This window comes from Crotalus tigris, unplaced genomic scaffold (assembly GCF_016545835.1).
Source record: "Crotalus tigris isolate CLP2741 ecotype Arizona unplaced genomic scaffold, ASM1654583v1 scf7180000017731.4096049, whole genome shotgun sequence".
In the NCBI taxonomy this organism is placed as follows: domain Eukaryota; kingdom Metazoa; phylum Chordata; class Lepidosauria; order Squamata; family Viperidae; genus Crotalus; species Crotalus tigris.
The window spans coordinates 78249-100048 of record NW_024096599.1 but is presented as its reverse complement, the minus strand read 5'-3'; the positions used below and the strand labels follow the sequence as shown (position 1 = coordinate 100048).

General features: G+C 39.5%; 1 protein-coding gene across 1 annotated transcript in view; it reads left to right on the top strand.

Moving 5' to 3' along the window:
- LOC120306253 (disks large-associated protein 1-like) overlaps window positions 1–21800 on the top strand; it is a 179701-nt gene that overhangs the window by 94839 nt on the left and 63062 nt on the right. Inside the window, exon 2 of the mRNA XM_039339116.1 lies at window positions 12588–12657. The gene's annotated coding sequence lies outside the window, so the exon portion shown is untranslated. The remainder of the gene's footprint in view (window positions 1–12587; window positions 12658–21800) is intronic.

The following is a 21800-nucleotide window of genomic DNA, read 5'->3' as shown; positions in this document are numbered from 1 at the left end:
TTTGCTGCATAGAAAAAATATTTATATTGCTCAGTTGTCAAATTCCACATACTAGGGAGACTCTCTCAATTGCATTTTCTGTAAAGCTGTTCTCAGAATCGAAGAGCATCATAACTATTTACTGAACAAAGAGTTTGTTTTCTATAAATACTTTCCAGATATTTCTGCAGGAATTCTTCTTAGAATATAAATTAATCTGGGAATAATTTTCATTCTAAGAGATTCACCTTTTCCCAAATGAAGCTTTAATGAATCCCATCTATCCAAATCTGAAGAAACCTCTTTATATATTTTATTTACATTAAATGTTACTGACTTACATTTTCAGTATACACATATCTAAGTATTTAATAGATTCAGTACAAATATGGAATTGATATGCCTTAAATGAATGGATAACCAAATTTTGCACCTATTGGCATCAACTCTGATTTAGACCAGCTAATAGAATATCCAAATATTTTATTAAAGGCATCTATCATTACTACACTGAAATAATAATGTGAGGAGAATGTCATCTGCAAATAAAACATTTTATGTTCAATTAAATTATATACTACTATGTAAATCTCCCTATATTGTCTAATAAAGGTCCCACACAAATTTCAAAAGCAAAGGTGAAAGAGGATAATAAAAATATATGATAAAACTTTATTTTAGATATTATATGTGGAACTCATATAATATCTTGATCCATTTTATAAATCTCAAAGAAAATCGAAACCTATTAAATACAGCAAACATATACTGTCTAAAGATAGCTGGAATATTGAGCATTCTTCTCACAGATCAGGATTCTACAAGAAACAAATGTATTTCTATGTTAGCATCCTTTACAAGGAATATAGTGCAATACTTAATCTCTTTCCATTCAGTGGTTTGAAAGGGTTTCTCTATGCAATACATCATTTTTTGCAGCAAACCTGAAATATAATACTCCGCTTTGGTCTGTAACTTTCTTAACTTTTTGTAGAGTTCAGCTCGCCATTCAATACCATAATTCCAGATATTCTTTTAACTAAACTAAATCAGCTAGCCATGATTGACCACACTTGTAAGTGGATCATAAGCTTTCTAACAGACAGGAAGAAGCAGGTGAGGCTAGGCAAAATCACATCAGATACCTGTACAATTAGGCCAGGGCCCCCCGCAGGGTTGTGTGCTCTCTCCACTTCTCTTCTCTCTGTATTCCAATTACTGCATCTCAAAAGATGCCTCTGTTAAAGTACTGAGGTTTACAGATGATACAACAGTGATTGGTCTCATTCGAGACAATGACAAATCTGTGTACAGACAGGAGGTTGAACAACTAGCCTTATGGCGTGTGGTGCAACAATCTTGAAGTAAACATATCAAAACTGTGGAAATGATAGTAGATTTTAGGAAAAATCTTCCTATACTACCACCTGTTACAATACTAGACAAGACAATATCAACAGTAGAGGTCTTCAAGTTTCTAGGTTGTATAATATCTCAAGACTTAAAATGGACACCTAACATCAAAAACATCATGAATAAAGCACAACAAAGAATGTTCTTCCTATGCCAACTCAGAAAGCTCAGACTTTCCAAGGAGATGCAGATACAGTTCTATAGAGGAATTATTGAGTCTGTCATCTGTCCATAATTGTTTGGGTTGGCACTGCAACCAAACAAGACAGACACAGATTCAACCGATAATTTGAACTGCAGAAAAAACAATTGCTACCAACCTGCCTTCCATTAAGGACCTGTATATTGCATGAGCCAGAAAGAGGGCTGTGAAAATATCTACAGACCTCTCACATCCTAGACATAAACTGTTTCAACTTCTACGCTCAAAATGACACTATAGGGCAGTGATGGCGAACCTTTTAGAGATCGAGTGCCCAAACTGCAACCCAAAACCCATGGGTGCTGGGTGGGCGTGACCCAATTGAATGGGTATGGCCCATTGGATGGGCATGGCCCATTGGATGGGCGTGGCTTTGGTGGTTAGGGCAGACTGAGTGGGATTAAAAAGTTCAATCAATCAATTCCAACTTTGCGAGATCTTTTTTTTTCCTGCAAGAAGTTGGAATTGATTGATTGAACTTTTTTTTTTTTTTTGCACATGGAGGCAGAGGCCTAAAGTGAAAAGGTTTTATAAAACCCAGCTGAAGGCCTAGGCCTGGGGCGATGACGCACGTGTCCACAGAGAGGGCTTTGTGTGCTATCTGTGGCATGTGTGTCATAGGTTCACCACCACAGCTATAGGGCATTGCACGCCAAAACAACTAGACACAAAGACCGTTTTTCTCCTATGACATCACTCTGCTAAACAACTAATTCCCACAATGCTGTTAAACTATCTAGTAAGGCTGTATTACTATTATTCTTTTCATCTTCCCTATTACCTATCTCCTAACCTACTTATGACTATAACTTTGTTGCTTGTATCTTATACGATTTATATTGTTTTATTTAGTATCCTAGTATGATTTATGTTGATTGCTTATTTTAGTATCCTATGACTATCATTAAGTGTTGTATCTTATGATTTATTTTTACCGATGACTATGATCATGATTTATCACTTATTGCTTGTATTTACACTGAGACCTCATGTACCGGAGACAAATTCCTTGTGTGTCCAATCACACTTGGCCAATAAAGAATTATATTCTGTTCTGTTCTATTCTATGAATATAAGGGAAAAGCACCTTTCCTACTAGAAATTGACCTTTCAAAATAAAAGTTACTGGATAAATTCAGGAAGTTTTGATCTATAAATGAATTATCTGTATACAGAATTCTAATAAGAAGAGAATTTGGATATCTGATATAGGATATATCTATTGGCCATTATTTATTGGATTTCTTTGGCATCTGATTCCCTAGAATGTATATATAAATATTATATGTAAATAAATAATCTTCAATTATTTGAATGGTGTAGATGAAGATGCTTGCTTCCCTTTTGGAAGGCGGAGAGTCCTAGGCAGCAGCAGATGTTTCTCTATCATAGCACAAAGAAAAATATCTACTGTGAACTTCACATAGGCATCAGGAAGGGCAGCCAGTCAGTAAATGCTCAGCTCCTTTCAGTTGCCCTGACTTCACCCCGAATAAAGGGATTAAAGTGTCATAAAAATAAAAAAAAAATTTAATAATAATAATAATAATAAAGTTGGAAGGGATCTTGGAGGTCATCTAGTTCAACCCTCTGCTCAGGCAGGAAACCATTTCAGACAAATGGCTGTCCAGTCTCTTCTTAAAAACTTCCAGTGTTGGAGCATTCACAGCTTCTGGAGGCAGGTTGTTCCACTGATTAATTGTTCTAACAACAATTAGGAAATTTCTCCTTAGTTCTAAGTTGCTTCTCTTTGGTTTGTTTCCATCAGTTGCTTCATTTGCTTTGGAGACTTCCTCTCCTGAGATATTGGAACACTGCTATCATGTCACCCCTCGTCCTTCTCTTCATTAAACTAGACATATCGAATTCCAGCAACCGTTCCTTATAATGTTTTAGCCTCCAGTCCCCTGATCATCTTTTTGCTCTTTTCTGTACTCTTTCTAGAGTCTCAACATCTTTTTTACATTGTGGTGACCAAAACTGGATGCAGTATTCCAAGTTTGGCCTTACCAAGGCATTGTAAAGTGGTATTAACACTTCATGTGATCCTGATTCTATCCCTCTGTTAATGCATCCTAGCATTGTATTGGCTTTTTTGGTAGCTGCAGCACACTGCTGGCTCATATTTAAATGATTGTCCACTAGGACTGCAAGATCCCTCTTAGAAACAATGGAATATTATTATTTCCTTTTCCTGATTTATAGATGTCAATTATTTTAATAAATTGCTTGGTTTTTTTAAAATGAAACTCAAATGAACTAATTGACAAAAATAGACTTGATCACAATTATTTTTTAAATTAACGTAAAGAACTAAAGTTATCACTTTTAAATCTCTAAGTGACATGTTGTGTATAAATATTGTTATGTATCCAAAAAGTGGGCTCACTATATAAAAATTGCTTTGATTTTCTACGTATATACATAACTTTCTGGCATTATATTAATACATTTAATTGTGCTCTAAACCTGAGAAAATTGGTTTGCAGAAAAGCCTGAGAAAATTGGTTTGCAGTTATTTGATTTCCTCAGGTATGCTAATCACTCACACTTTTTTGGCACAGAGTTCAGTTACTGGAAGACAGTGAGTTCTAGTCCCACCTTAAGCACAAAGCTAGTTGGGTGATCTTGGGCCAGTCACTCTTTCTTAGCCATAGTAAGGAGGTAAGGGCAAACCACTTCTGAAAAACCTTACCAAGAAAACTACAAATGCAGCATATATTCTAAATGCAAAATATATTCATGTCTTTGATGGAATGAGCTGGGAAATTTAAAAAACAAACAACAAAAATATTTCAGTTATTCTCCATTGGATAGTGTTTGAAATAAGTTAGCTGCATATTTTAATTTCAAATTCAAGTGAAATTCATTTCAGCCACCTATAGCTTTAAACTCTTGGTTTTCTCCCTGCACATGTTTCATTATCAGGCTAGGTAATATCATGAAAGTGACGTTTGTGAGATGTTTATATATAGCAGCCTGTCCTTCCTGCCTTGCATGAGTTTGAGCAGGATGTGTTGATTGGTAGCATTGTTTCTTCTTTGATTGGCATGCTATTGGCTAATGCTTATTGTATGATTAGGTGCTGATTTCTGCTCATCTTGGTTAATAGATTATAATAAGAGGAAATGTGCTTTGGGCTGTTTATCCTTTATTTGACCTTTTCAATGTTCCTAAATAACATTTATTTCTTTATGTCTGTTGATTGTTAACTTGTCAGACTGTCAAGCTTCTATGAATTCTTTTGCATTCTTAAACCTGGCTTGATCTAAAATGGAAGTAGTGGTGTTCTCATGCCTATTTCATATGTTAGATAAGGGTCCCCAACCCACGAGCTGTGGACCAGTACCGGTCTGCAGCATGCCAGTAACCGTCCGCACAAACAAGGAAAGCCCCATTCACAGGATGCAGGTAGCACACAAAACCACTCCCCCTCTGGTCTGTGGAAAAACCTCTCTCCACATAACCAGTCCCTGGTGCTCAAAAGGTTGGGGACCTCTGTGTTAGATGACAGTTTTGTCATCATCATCATCATTGGCACCAAAGCCAAGGCCATTGTCAAGTAGCACACACTAACTGAGTACTCGACTACCAGCACTTTAATAGCACTTAAAAGAAGTGACATAAAAAAGCCTTGTTCAGATGAGCAGAACTCCAGAAAGCAGTAATATTTTATCTACAGAACATTTCCCCAAGCAATAGATGCCCACACAACTTCATAAAATAGTGTTTATCGATACAACCAACCATAGCACAATCACTACAATCCATAAAAATGATAATCTTTCCATAATTAAAAATATTAAAAATAAGCTAATATTTTTCAAATTTTAAAAGTAAAAATAAATAAAAAGAAGTAAAAGAAGCCAACAACAATCCCTTGGCATAACTGTAATTCACAAACCAATAAAATCCTCCAAAGCACTCTCCACAACCCCAAAGGCTCAGTAGCCAAAGAAGACAAAACATTTACAATATATAATGTCTGGACACATCTACAAACATCAATTCCCAGGTTGAAGATATGAAGAAAACTCATCAATTTCACAGCCCATGAAGAAGTTCAACCACGGTTTGAACTGAGAAGCTATAGTCATTTTATGTTAAGGCAGGCAGAAGAATATTCCTAGAAATATGGCAGTCTGACAAATTAGTAATCACCACACTAAAGAAATAAGCCCATAAGCATTGAATAAATCAAAGCAAGGATCAGATAGCTTAGAACACATCCTCCCTTGTCCTCTATTAACAACACCAGTATAAATATGAACTAGCATCTAATCACCACAGTGATTACCAGAGTATATAGCATGTCAATCAAAACAATACCACCAATCAAAACATCCTGTATAGTGATTGGAAAAAAATTAGTAAAACTTTGAGGTTTGCCTAAATGTGAATATGCACAATAAGTTGTTTTTATGAATATTTATTTGCAGTGCATGTGATTATATGTAATTTTGTCCAAGTTTGTTGTTGTTGTTGTTAATTGCGAAGTCGTGTCCGACCCATCACGACCCCATGGACAATGTTCCTCCAGGTCTTCCTGTCCTCCACCATCTTCTGGAGTCCATTTAAGTTCACACCTATGACAATTCCCATTTACATCCAAGTTAGATGAAGTAAATACCGTAAGCAGCTTTTGGAACTGGAGGATAGAATTGCTTTAAACTTCTATTCAGGATTGTGAACCTTATATACTACTTTATTTGCTCAATAAAGGAGTATTTTTCTCTTTTAAATATTCCTTACTGTTATAAGAATAAGTTAATGAACAAAATTATATTTTATAACAGAAGATTTTTATGAAAATAAATATATATATTAAGAGTTACAGATGTATTTGTGTATACATACTTTTCTAGCAACTTATCCTGGTTAGTATCCATTGTATCAACAATATTATCATTCTTCCTGGGCTTTTATTTGGCTAATAGCATGAAATATTTCCTCTATAGTAATTGATTATGTCATATTTTTAAAATGCTGTAGTCATCTTTCAAAGAAAATGTATCTTGTTAAAGGTTCAGTCTTGGGACTTCTGCCACTGGGGTAAGTAGGAAGCATAAAACATAAATTTAAAGAGAGAAAATGAAAGTACAATTAACAAGGAGAGATTAAAAAATACAAGATTTTGGAGTACAAGGTTTTGAGAGATGCTTTAAATATAAGAATTGACAAATATTTAGGTCAGGGTCTTCTAACATACAGAAATTCCAGCAACCCTACCCAGCATGAACACAGACTTCACACTGTGGGATATGTGAGACTAATGGTGCTAGAGACCAGCAAGAAATAAATGCTAACATCTGAAAGAGCAGATGGTAGCTTATTAGAAAGAGTCTTTAAATATATAAGAATAATTTAATAGTTCCCTTGTATGTGTTGACTAGTGGTGATATTCTTGAAAGAAAGTCATTATACACAAGAAGCTGCAAGATGCCATTTGAAATGAAAGGGATGGTGGCTATTTGGCCCTTTTTCTTTATAAATAGCGCTTTGCCAGGAAAACCAATGGAACTAATTTATATATCTAGATATACAAATATCTAAATTTATAATTTATCAGAAACAATGAAAGCTGTTGTTGAATTATAGAAAATCTATAAAATTACATAATGAATTCTACAAGCTTTTTGACAATATAATTAAACCATACTTGGATAACTTTAATAAAACAGGTACAGATTTCTGAATAATAACACATATGCCTTCATACAGTTATATGGATATATTGAGTTAATTCTTTTAATAAAATCAACATATCAAAGAATATTTTGATATCTCGTTTTAATGTTCAATGTAAGGTTATAATTGAAGCAGAAACTATCCCCAAGTGTTGAGTCATTCATATATGACAAATGTTCCATGGTATTTTTGTGTCCATCATACTACGCAATATTCCATATAAGATGAGAGAAAAATAGACATTTGGAAGTTGTACTCTTTCCCTAGAAGTACATCTCTGGGTTAGGAACTACATGCTTTGAAGAGATTTTTTTTTTTTAATGTTGAATGTATTACTTCCCGACAATAGCCTTTTTAAAATTTTATTATATAGGATTTGTGTTTAACTTGTACGTCACTCTAAGTTTTTATGAGCTAGGAAAGCCTATAAATATAATTTCAAAGAAATAAATAAATCAGGTGGGTAGCCTTTAGAATACTGTTTCTATAGAAACAGTAACATAGTGAAGCACCACAACTGCTGACTTCCCATTTTGTATTGGAAAGAACTAAAGCTTAGGGCTAAATCACATGTTTCACATGTAACAGATCGTCGAATTCTATCAGCTCTCCAGAAATAGCTGAAAAAAACAGTAATTGAAAGCACAAATGATTATCCTATTTCCTACATTGTACCTAATTCTTTGGTACCTTTTTCCCTTTAAATTGTGAAATAATAGTAAAAAGTAGCATTTAATAACTTTTGTATGTTTTGGTTAATTATTGCTAAAAATATTTGGTCATGACATGCATAGTGATCACCGATAGCTCTCATTTTAGCTTGGTACCACATAAAAGTTTAATAGGTTTACTGTCTCAAACTTGCTCTGACCTAAAGTTTATTTATTGGAACAATGACCAGATATAAAAGAATACCAAATATTATCTGTTCCCCCTCCTCCCACACACACACACACACACACTTTCCACTGGTATTTGGAAAATCTAAGCCATATCAATGTTTTTTGTCCAAATGGACTGAATTCTTTAATAGTAAAACAGTCTTAGCTCTGGTTTTATTTTTTGTTTTTCTTAGCTGCATTGGAATACCCCTGTTATGGCCTATGAGGTGAAACACTATCAGGTTTAAGATGTACAGGCAACATATAAAAAAGCATTAAGGAAAAGAATGATTAGTTTCTGTATAAAAATAGTACCATAATTATGTGAACTATTGTTGATTTTAAGGATATTGAAATAGATGTAAGTAAATTATGGCATTAAAGAAGGCAAGAGTCTGCCATGAGTCATGTTGACCAGCAAAGTTAGCTACTGATAAAAAAAATTGGCTTGGCTGTAGTTTGTAGAGCTATTCTGATCCTATTAATTATATAGAAGAACAATCAAATGTGTATGTTTATGGTAGAAGACGTGGGTGTAGAGACATACATGTATAATATGTGGAAAACAGAATATAGATGTCATATTTATTATAACTCTAAAATAGAACTCTGGATTTATACCATAGGAAAAATATACATATTTTTCTGTTGAAAAATAATAATAATAATAATAATAATAATAATAGTAGTAGTAGTAGTAGTAGTAGTAGTAGTAGTAGTAGTAGTAGTAATAGTAGTAACAATTGTCGATAAGAAAGACAAAAAAGTCTGGATAGTGGACGTGGCAGTGCCTGGAGACAGCAGAATAGACGAGAAAGAACTGGAGAAGATAACAAAATAAAAAGACCTACAAATAGAAATAGAAAGACTGTGGCAAAAGCAAGCAAGGGTAGTACCAATAGTAATAGGCTCCTTGGGTGCAATCCCAAAACAACTGGAGCACCACTTGAACACCATTGGCATTGACAAATTCGCTATTAGTCAATTGCAAAAGGCAGCCTTACTAGGAACTGCTTCCATCCTGCGACGATATCTGTAATACCATCAAACATCCATATCTGCCTATCCCAGGTCCTGGGTAAGGTAGGTACACAAAATGCCAAATCCAGTCTGAACATCTGGCTGACTGTGCGATGATCCATAGTAGTAGTAGTAGTAGTAGTAGTAGTAGTAGTAGTAGTAGTAGTAGTAGTAAAATAATAATAAAGTTGGAGGGGACCTTGGAGGTCATCTAGTCCAACCCCCTGCTCAAGCAGGAAATCTTCGGCAAGCTAAAACACTGAAAGAGCCACTTGGGCCCGTTTTCCTCACAAAAGAAAAAACTGGGAGCCGCATAATGTGCGAGCATACGCACAGAACAGGGGGCTTGATTAAAGAGTGGAGCCTAAGGTGAGACTTGCACTGGCTCTGCCCCCCCTCCAGCTCCGTCCTGGCTTCTCCTCTCCTCAGAAAAGACTGCTCTCCCCCCACCCCACACTCTCCTTCTTTCTTCTTTCCGCCTTTTGGCGTGAAGGTTCCCAGGAAGTGGAGGAGAAGGCTGATGGGGAGAAAGAGCTGCTGCAGCAAATCTTCCGAGGCAGCAGCAGATGCCCGCTCAGGCTCACCTATCTCAGCCTGCTGTGGGAGGCTGGAATTGAGGCTTCTGGATCGCTCTGGGAGGAGTGCTCAGAAAAGAGAGGATGAGAAGCGGAAAGTGGGAGAAAGGACGTCTTCCACTTCTCTGGGGTTCTTTCGCTGGGAGGGCAAGGAAGCAGCAGTTCTGCTCTGCAGGAGGTGGGAGTAGGCAGCTTCACCTTCAAGCTTCGCCAAGTGACTCCAGGAGTGAAGCGAGGTCCGAGTCCCCGGAATGTCAACTTTGTGAAAGAGGGAGGCGGTGGTGGGATTAAAATAAAACATGGAGGAGGTTGAGGAAACCCAGCAGATGCCGCTATCAGAGGGCGAGTAAGAAAGGCAAGATTGGGGAGAGGAAGAAAGCTTTCAGGGCTTGCCCACAGGTAGCTGGTCCACGCTCTCAGAAATAGCCGTGGCAGGCAGGGACTGCGAGGAGCAACCAGGATTGAAGGAGCAGAAGTCAACACTGCCAAAGAGGAGGAAGGAAAGGAAAAGTGGGGGTCTTTAAATAGTCACGCCCACTTTTCCCCCTTTTTTTCCAGACATCCATGTTTGTATGGGTGTCAGGTTTGGAAGCCTCCGTTTAAATCTGTGCATGTGCACAGACATAGGCTGACTCCTCCTCATCTCCTGCCCTTGCTGCATCTCCTGTGGAGACACATTTGCATCTCTGTGTCTCTCTCTACCATTCAAAGCCATCCCGCAGCTCGATCCTTGAAGCTGTTTCAATTGGCCATTGCCAAGCGTCTCCATGGAAGTCAATGGACAGCATGACTGAGATAGGCAGCGGCCCCAACTCTGGTCCGAGGAAACGATAGCGGAGCGGCGCTGCCTATCTCAGTCACATGGAAGAACAGCCGTGTAAACAGCACCAGATGGTATCGCTGGCGCCAGTGGAGATGAGCAGGTTCGTGGAGAAGCGTGGCTGGCTTGGCTGCCCAGGGATGGCCCAGGGAGCAATGCCCCCACCAGCCGCCACCCCTGCCGGGACTGCCGCCCAGACCGGCTTGGGGAGACGCGGGCTGGCTCGGCTGCCCAGGGAGCAATGTTGGCGCCAGCCACCGCCCCAGCCTGGACTGCCGCTCAGGGGGCTGCAGGAGGAAGAAGGGGAGGGGGATGGTGAGAAAGCTGCTGCCGCTGCCCCAGCCGGAACTCTGCGCTGCCCAGCCTCGCCCTCCGCCCATCCAATGTAGCCATGGTGGGGGCTGGTGCGGCGCAGGCCACTGGCCCTGTCAGCAATGCTGCAGCTGCTCTGCTTGACCAGCCCCTCTGCTGGCCCAGCTGGCCCCCCCAAGTGCCCCTCAGGCCCTGGTGCCCACCCGAGCCACCCTTGGGGCAGCAGGAGGAATAAGGGGAGGAGGATGAGAAGGGCAAGGAAGCTGCCACTGCCGCCGCGCCCCAAGAGGAGGCTCTCCTCTCCTTCCATTGCTGCATCTCCCTCTTCTTTCCTGGCAGCCGTGATTCCAGCGTGCCTTCCCGGCCAGCGGGGCCAACATTCACACTGACTGGGGATTGCAGGGGCTGCTCTCCCTTAGGCTGTGGCTTGCGGGAGGCTGGCCCCCTCAGCGGAGCCTGTGGCGGGCCACTCCCAGTGAGGATCCCGGGGCTTCCCCGCATGGCTCCATGGCCATGTGCGCCTTGGACGGGGCCAGCCCGGGAAAGGGACTTCCTGGCTACGCTTCTCCCAGGGGTGGAGCACCCAGGCACAGGGCCAATCTGAGCTCTGTGAGGGGGAAGACCGCATGAGACAGAGAGAGAGAAGGGAAGTGCAAGTGCCTCTCTCTCTCTCTCTCTCTGCAAATGGCGGAGGAGGTTCCAGAGCTGCAGGTGATGGCTCAAAGAGCCACATGCGGCTCCGAAGCCGTGGGTTGCTGATCCATGCCCTATACCATTTCAGACAAATGGCTGTCCAGTCTCTTCTTGAAAACTTCCAGTGTTGGAGCATTCATATTTATATCATTGTTTAAATTTGAAAGAAAAGCATTTCTTCAATAAGATATGAAGATAATGATATGAAGATGATTTGTGAATTATCACCATATATCTCTAATAGTAACTACATAAGATTGAAAGTAAGATTATTGGACCCTTTCTCTTTTCATTCCAAATATATTAAATTAAAATTCCCAAATAACTACCTAGCATATCTGTTCTGTAATGGAAATGATCACAATTGAACCCCATTTTCTTAAAAGCTGATTTAGCCATGTTTACCTTTTCTGTTTGTCCTTCGGTAATATGGTACCCTAACAATTTTGCCATTTTACTTCTACTCCCCACTCAGAATATTCAGTTACTCATTTCTGGAAATCAATACCTACAGTCAAGTTTGGGCCTAAATTTATGCACCTTGCTATCTAGCCTTTTTTTTTTTCCAAATTAGAAGTTTTAAGTTGTAAAAAATGTTCTAGATCTTATAATTGAGAAAAAGGCAAGTTCATAAATGCTGCATGATAAAAATATAAAAGGAATTAGTAACACTGATTAGATATACATTTGATTGTATTAGTTCCTTTTATCTGATTTATATTGATAGTGACAAAATATTCAGAGAAATTCAGCTAATTGTCACTTGTATTTAGAAACTCATCCTTGATTTCTTTTTTATTGGCTATTAGTTTCTATTAAACAGTAATAGATATTAGTACTTTTGGAGACAGAAAAACTATATATCCATAATGAAGACAAATTTACTATATAAATCATGAAATATCGTCATTTTTGAAATGCTAAATAAATAACTGTTGGAATATTATATTATATTTGTATATTACAACCACCTCAATTTAACTATTATTTTCATTACATTCCAGAACAAGCAAGAATCAAACACTACAAGTGATGGATTTTCACCTCTCAGTCTTCTAGAGTTGACTACAAGAGGTATGGAATATAAATTGTTGCTTTATTTATGTAATTGCATGTCTTTGCTCAGAAATGTAACAGCACTTTTTGCATAGAAACATTCAGAAAATCAAAAATGTAAACATGTTTTTGATCCAGGATTTTCATTTCATTCAGCTTTGACTGACACTTCTCTTCTGTATTGAAAGTTATTAATTCACCCATCCCATAATCAATTTATCTAGTTTCATAATCTTGTAGTTGCCTCGGGCATATTTATGTTATAATATCAACCAGTTGAATGCAGTTGACAGAAAGGGTGATTCCTAACTGTGAAAAAATGCTCAATGTGCCTCTCATTTTTTAATTGGTTTATTGTAATGCGGATTCATTGCTGCAGCTCATAACACAGAGTAACATGGGATTAATTGTACTATATCACTGGTACTTACTGGTAGAGTAGCTCATAGGCTTATAAATTCATCAAATATGATTGCTGGATTCTTATATAAATAATATCCTTGGGGAAATAAAGGCTTTTAATTGTGTATACGTTTCACAAATAAAAACATCATATTACATGTGTGTCTTGCTTTATTTAGCCTTGGGGATCTTTTTTGAAGCTGTGTTAATCAGAGGTACTATTTGACTATCACAAGAAATTCTTAATACTTACTGTTTTGTATTCCTAATACCCAATACAACAGATTTACATAATTGACATCAAAGATTTTTCGATATTGATAAAGCAACTGGCATGGATTATGGGTAGCATTCTTTAATACATAGATAAAATATTGAAATATTAATAATAAATAGTTTAGCTTATTATTGAATCCAGTATACTGGATTCTACTATTGTTTCTAATTCTAAGGAATGCTATCAAAGTTGCTTTTCCTATCATTAGAAACTTATTGACTTTGATAATCGATCATAACATACTTTATAATGTTGGATATCATTCCATATGCAGCTTCGGTATCATGCAATGAGCCTCTCCTTTCCACTGTCTAGCCATCAAATATGCATATTCTCAATATGTGGGCAGTAAATGGTTTTAAATATCACATGACATACAGGATTATGAGATACCATTTTCAAGAGCTTTTAATTAAGGCAACTTCATTTGCGTTCTACTGTTTTGTTAAACATGTCTTCCACAAGATTTACAGGTGTACAAATAACATACAAAGTGAAAATTATTTATTCAAAATTTTAATAAACAGCATTTTTCTTTTAAGGTTTTTCTCTTGCTATTTTATCTGTTGTCTTTGTTTCTGCTGTCTTTATTTTAAGTTATTTTAATTGCCTTTTTCACCTTATTTTGATATAGCTATATTTTAAAAGCTGTTATAGCTTTCTGTATCTTTATATAATATACTTCTGAGTTTTCAAAAGCAATTAGTACAAATTGCTAATTATTTAAATAAATAAATTATTTAAATAAATAAATAAATAAATAAATAAAAATTCATTGCATTATTTCATACACTATATTTTGTCTTAAATTAAATGTGCTTAACAATTATGTTAATTAGTAAGATGTAGCACTTTATTCTTCTGGAAAAATAAAGTCTCTCTTGAGTCAGGTTGATGAACACAGATGCCCAGGAAACAATGAGACACTGAGGGAAACAAGGGAGAATTGAAAAATGTGCAAGAAGTATTTTAATGCAATTATGAAAAAGTGAACTTAGTTTTTTGATGTTGCAATGCACATTTGATCATCTTGGCAGTGTGATTGTTAATGGATTCTTATGCTGATGATAACTGGATTGTATCCATATTGCTTTCTTGGCAACGTTTGCCATTTTTTTTATCTAGGATTTTTTGTTTCTTTATCTGTTTTTGTCTTCTTATCTTAGTTTACTGTCTTGAGATTTCTGGATAAATTTCTGTCCAAACCTTATATTTTTAAGCTTGCTAGCTGCTTCCATTTGCTGTAGGAAAGATAATGAATTAATATATACTGGCATCATTAAAATTCCCAACTGGCTTATATAGATATACATGCCCAAAATGATAAGATTACTTCAAACATGATAAGTTTCATGGCAGTGCACGACAAATCAGGTTTTTAAGGTGTTGCCAGGCTTCTCAATGTAACAAAGAATCTTGTCAAGATATTGGAAACTTAATAAACAGCTTAAAAATAAGATTACACTTAATTCTAAATAAGTTATTTATTTTGTCAAAATAGGTTTGCTTTTGCATTATTTTGAAACCAATATCTGTTCTGGACTCAGTAGCATGCTGTGGTTTTGATAAGATTCCACTAAATACATACTACTATAATAATTGGGAGACAATGGGTGCTTTCACTTCCTGAAAGTGGTAGTTATTTGGATACAGAAATATCCATGTGTCACTTTTATATGTATGTATTATCAGTGGTAGGATTCAAATATGTGAACATCCGGTTCTCTGTGTGGATGCCGCTTCTGGAAGTCCATTCTGGGCCTGAGCAACAAAAAATTAGCTACCACTTCTAGCGAAATGGTGTGAACCGGCTGAATCCCACCACTGCGTATTATACATATGTATTATATGTATTTATATATATTAATTATTCAGTAAAGGTAGGCATAATAAAGACATAATGTGTATATAATTTTTATTGGTAAAATTGAGACATAGTCCTAACTATGAGATTGCTACTTACACTAATATTTCCAGTATGATATATTTACTAATTTATTTCTTCTTTTTTAGTGGAGATATTTATCTGTGATCAGGCACATAGTTATTTTTTCCTGTTAAAAAAGTATACATAAATGTATATAAGAAAGCGAATGGGAAATAAATAGTTTGGCCTTTTCTCCATGTTTTGGAACATTTCCTTTTTTGGGTCTTCAGACCCACATGGATTCTGAATTTCCAAGAATGATAAGTCAGAGTTTAGAAAAAAATAAAAGTATATGGGCAACTGGTTTTAGCATATAGATATTTAATTTTGTCAATTTTATAAAAATTACCTTCATTTTTATGTCATGTTGTTTTGCTGATGAAATCATACATTTGTTTAAAAGTTACAATTCCAAATGGAGATTTAAAAGCTGAAAAGTTCTATACACTCAAATCTGACTTTGTTGTTGTTAATTGCAAAGTCGTGTCTGACCCATCGCAACCCCATAGACAATGTTCCTTCAGGTCTTCCTATCCTCTACCATCTTCTGGAGTCCATTTAAGCTCACGCCTACTGCTTAGAGTGGTATCATCTGTATATCTTAGGTTGTTGATATTTCTCTCTGACTTTAAGTAATTACTAAGACAAGCCTATCATATTGTTCAAAAGCAGTTGCCAGGCCTAAAATTCTTGCAAAGCCCCTTTCAAGACATTAGACTGTATAAAATTACATTGATGTGGCAGCTGCTAATTTAGTGTTGTGTAGAAGGTCTTTCCCATCTGTTCACTCTTGCAAGTTTTAAAAGGTTTCTTTTTCTTTGCATGTCATCTCTTTCTCCATTTATGTATATTTTCTTTAGATTATTTTTATCCCTGTGTTTTGCTTTTTAGTATTAAATGACAAATCTTAAATAATGGACTACACTTTATAATTATGAATGTGAATGTTTTTATTTAAACTTAATAGAATGATTGATATGAGGATGAAGTGTCTGATGTACATGCATTGCCACTGTTTTTCTATCACTAACTTATTACAGTCTCTCCTGAGAGACCTTTAATAGTTGTTACCAAGTCAAAAATTTTAATGTGACAGGAAGAGAAATTGATTACACAAATGACTTGGGTAATTGTTATATAACTCTAGTAATTTTTTATTAAAATATATATGAAAGCAAAGTGATACAACTTTTGGGTGCCCTTACTCTCATTTATCCAGAGAAGAAAAGTGCCCCTGTCTTAGAAAAAATATTGTGTAATCCTAATCTGAACAATCATTTTAAACTATTAATCAATTTATATTTGATGTGAGATAATAGTTTTAGAAAATTGCTTCCATAAAATAATGTGAAATTTACTCCCCAAATAAAAAATAAATCATTTTTTCTAAAGTCTGTCCAGACAGTAGTCACAATTATATCATTAGCATAATTACCTAATTATGCCAGTGACACTGACACAAATCAGTGTAATAAAGTCAGTTACCGTAAATGCTGGCGTATAAGGCGACTTCCGCAAGCGCTGAAATCGGCGCCAAAGACAGGGGTCGTCTTATACGCCGAGTCGTCTTATACGCCGGAAATACTGGTAGTTTCCGGCATATAAGATGACGTTCTAGGAATGCGGCCCGGCTATAAAGACGGGGGTCGTCTTATACGCCGGATCGCCTTGTACGCCGGCATTTACGATATATAACTACGCTATTAATTATGTAAATTAAGATTTAACAATCATTCTGATTTAACAGACACTTTTTGTCTCAAAATGTCCGTTAAATTAAAATGTTATTGTATATTAGGTTAATTAAAAATAGCAACTCTACTTTGCAGTCTAATTTAAAATTTCTCAATAATTCTCAGTAATCAAAAAGCAAAAAATACAATTAAAGAAAAGAATTTTATCTGTCACTAGGAAAGATGTGTGGTGCCTCAGTGCCTTAATGATGCTGGAAATGGTTTCTGCTCCAGTGGGTTGAGTCCTAGCACTGTGTGTCAGGGTGAGCTCCCATCACTCACCTCTGTCCACCTAACAATTCAAAAACATGTTCTATGTGAGTAGATAAAATAGATTGTACTTTGGTGAGGGAATGAGTTGCTGCTCTGTGCAGATGAATGTCCTCTGAACCTTCCCAGTTGCAGTGCCCATTTGTGAGGCGGCTCTGGAGAGGGAGGGGACTTTGGGTGACCCTGCAGGAAGTGCTGCTTGTCTTTCTTTATGGTGTGAAGCCAGCTTGACTTCTTGTGACACACCATGGGAAGTGCGTGAGCATTTCCTACAACAGAGCTGGTACTTTGGCAACCATACTATTCTGCAATTTCATTGTAGTCTCCTGGATAATGTAACAATACCATATGATCATATCATATCATCATCATCATCACACTAGGAAACTAATCAGAAGGAAAGTTTGTTTTGAGAAAGTATTACAAAGCTGAGTTAATTTTGTTGAAGATGTCTTTTCTTGAATATTTGTTTAATATTAGAATATAAAATAAAATATATCTAAAATCACAAATGAATGTTCTCCAGCATGATTGGATGGAGAACCCACAGATGGGTTGTCTTAATCTATCTGCTCCAATTAGACTAAGTCTGAAATTTAGTACCGCCCCCTCTGTGCCAACTGCACCCCAGTTTTAGACTTAGTCTCTTTGCTCTAAGACACGTTTTTTTCTTTGCTCCTGGAGCAGAAGACTGTGTATTCCTATTTTATTTCATCCCAACCTGTAGCCTAGCAGGCTGACAGGCTGACAAAACCTCCCTTGGGGGGGGGGGAACTTTCCCTTTCTTCCTTTCAGCTTCACAATCAGCTTGAAAATTGGATTCCCAGAAGCAAGAGAAATCTCCTACCAGGGGCCGTTCCTCTGCATCAGAGGCTCCATTCTTCTAACCAGAGCCTGGAGGCCTTAGAGGCAGGGGTAAGCTTGCCAATTGACTGGGGGGCTCCGCAAGGGACGACGAGGCTCATCAGGCCTGGAGGGAGCCTTTTCTAGGTCCCTCGGCCTCAGCAGACCGCCCCAGCAGCAGGAGAAAGTTTTTGGCACCAATCCAATTTTCAGAGCCTGGAGGCCTTACTAGGCCTCGGCCTGCCTCAGCCTCTCTCAGCTCACCTAATTGTAATCCATTCGCTGCGTTAGGAGCCCAAGTGATTCCTCGGAACGAGGGCTCATCGCAGCTTAGGCCACAGGCCTCAAGGCCTTCTTCTTCTAATGGCCTTTTTTTGGAATCCATTCGCTGTGTTAGGAGCCCAAGCGATTCCTCGGAATGAGGGCTCATCGCAGCTTAGGCCTCAGGCCTCAAGGCCTTCTTCTAACGGCCATTTTTTTTGGCACGAACTCTGCGGCCGCCATTTTGAATTGACTCATGGCAGCCATTTTGTATGTGACTGAGGCCCAGACTGCCTGTAACTCATTCCTGAGGGCAGTGTATGATCACCGGAGGCAGAGGCCTCGAGATTCAACTATATCATCTCCACAGCAGATTGCACTGGGGAGGGCCAGCTCGCTCCCAAGGGACGCAGTGCCCACCAATCCCTGCCCACCCTCCTCACGGGCTGAATCATCTCTGCAGGCTCCCTTGGTGAGTTACAGCGCCGAGGGGGGGTGTTTTACCAAGGTTGAGCCCAGAGCAGCTCATCATGGCAGAGAAAACCAGCGAGCCGGCCAAGAGGAAACGTAAAACAGAGGCAAGTGGAAAGAACACCACCAAGCGAGCCCGGCCAAGCAGGGAGCCACAGAGGGAGGAGGAGTCCCAAAGACTGAGAGCGGCCTCCCCAGATCTGACAGGCACGATGGGAAGGTCCATTTTTGAACCCCTTTCCTCACATTGTGCCTCAGCTCCAGGGGCCTGGTCTCCCCCCAGGGGAATTCCCCAATTAGATTTAACCACAAGAGTGGACCCAGGGAGGGACATAACCAACCAGGACACCCCAGGACCCCAGGCCACATTCACCCCCATTGCAGCAGGGCTTCGCCCTCCTGAGAACCAGGCCTTCAACCCGGACCTCCTTTAGTCCATGATAGCCCAGGCTGTGGCTCAGTTTATGGCCTCCAACACCCCAAAGCCACCCCCCAGGCCACGTATCATCCACAATCTCCAGATTTGAACAATCTGGCCTGATTTTGTTTGCGGACGAGGGCATCACTCCCTCTCACCCCACCCCTCCTGTCAGTCTCTTTGACCATTCATTCTTTAATTCCCTGCTACTCAGGGCCTGCACTACTGCAAACCTCCCCCAAGAACAGGAGACCCCACCTACAACGTCCAAGGGTCCCCACGCCATATACACCGAGCCCTCAGTCTCGCAGAACAATATTCCCTGCCCTCCCCTTTTTCTGAATATAGTTCAAGAACAATGGGAGAACTTAGGATCATTCTTAAGCCCCGGTGCAGTAGAGAGAACATTATTCAATGTTGCCCGTTCCCTGGCCTCCCTATTGGAGATTCCTGAGATTGATGAGCCTTGAACTCATTGTCTCCCAATGTTAACATCCCTGGGGACATAAATGAGGCCCTTAGGGCGGAGGATAAAAAGATTGACTCCGCATTGCGTAGTTCCCATCTGGCATCAGCCTGGGCAACAAAGGCGGCAATGTCCATGGCCTTCTTCGCCAGGGCTTCAGCCCTTGGGTTACGTGAGCTCCAGGACAGGATCCCTCCGGACCAGCTCAGAGCTCACCAAAATCTGGGTAAGTTAGTGGCTATATCCCAGTACAGTACCTAGCCGACGCTTCTCTGCACATGGCTAGATACACTGCCAGACCATCGCTGCAGACATCTCAGCAAGAAGGCTCCTTTGGCCCAGGAATTGGCGAGCAGACACCAAGACCAAGTGGCGTCTGGCCTCTAAACCTTACACAGGTGGACATCTCTTTGGTAAGGCACTAGAACCATACTTAACTGAAGGTAAGGACAAACGTAAAACTCTGGTTAACTCATGTCACAGAGCCGTTACAGGAGGCTGCCTTTCGACCAGCTCCATCCTGGGACTGGGCCCAGGCATCCCTCTATTCCTTTCAGAGACAAGAACGACAGCAGGATCGTTCAGCATGCAGAAGCAGACCACAGATCCAGGCCAAGCGGCCCCTTCAAGCCGTTCCTCAACTGATCTCACAGTCTCACTTCCCATAGGAAGCCAGCTGGCCCCTTATTCCAGCACTTGGGCAGTCACCACTACAGATGCCGGCTGGCCCCTTATTCCAGCACTTGGACAGCCATCACTACAGATGCAGGGGTGTTAGACACTGTCACGCAAGGTTTGAGACTAGAATTTTGTTCTCAACCACCTGACAAATTCCGCTCTTGCCCTATCCCAACGAGCAGGTCCAGGGCTGACTTTATGTCAGAGGCCATAGCTCATTTATTACAAATACGAGCAATTGAACCAGTACACAAGACCAAGAAGGACGAAGGTTTTACTCAAACCTCTTCATCATCCCTAAGACTTGGGGGGCTGGAGGGCAATCTTAGACTTGAAAGGTCTAAACCTTACTTGAGGTATAAGAAGTTTAAGATGCAACCACTTCAATCAATCCTGGCCAGCATCAGGCAAGTTGACTTTCTTACCTCAATAGACCTAACTGAGATATGTTTCCTAACCACTGCAAATTCCTCAGATTCAGCTATGCCCACTACCAGTACAGAGCCCTACCATTTGGCCTCTCATTGACACCGAGGGTATTTACAAGGTACTGGCAGTGCTCGCAGCCCACCTTAGACAAATTCCAATCAGAATTCAATGCTATTTAGATGACCTACTAATTCAGTCATCATCATTCCGAAACGCTCAGTCAGACCTCGCCCTAGCCATCAAGGTCTTTCAGGAGCACGGGTTTTCTGTTAATTTCCAGAAAAGTCATACAACAACCCGGCTCATCCATTTGGGCGCTGTTATAGACACGGACAATTGTACGGTCTACCTATCTCAGGACCAAAGGAACTCTATTCAGACTCTTGTACATCGGATCCAAAGGGCCAGAGTAGTCACATTGGCCTCCCTATCACAGCTACTGGGGAAGACGGTGTCCTGCGTGCAAATTGTGCCATGGGCACGCCTCCATGCCAGAGAATTACATGGCTTCTCCTTCCATTTCAGAGACTTGAACTCCCTTCAATGGTGGGACTCCCCGGCGCTGACACGGGGAGCAGGATTAGAACCAGACAGGATTACCATTACCACAGATGCAAGCCTGTTTGGGTGGGGGGCACACCTCCACACGCACTGGGCTCAAGGTCGGTGGTCCAAACAGGACCTAAAGAACAATATAAACTGGCTGGAACTCAGAGCCATACATATGGCCCTAAAGAGATTCACCGATATAGTACAGGGCCAACATGTCCTGATTTTAACCGACAACATTATAGCCAAGGCCCACGTCAACGGACAAGGAGGGACAAGGTCCAGGCCTCTCATGCAGGAGGCCAAATTGCTGGGGTCCTGGGCGGAACTGAATCTTGCCTCCATCAGGGCGGAACACATATCCGGAGTGACCAACCAGCAGGCGGACTCACTGAGCAGAGCAACCATGGACCATTCCGAATGGCAGTTGGATCCGA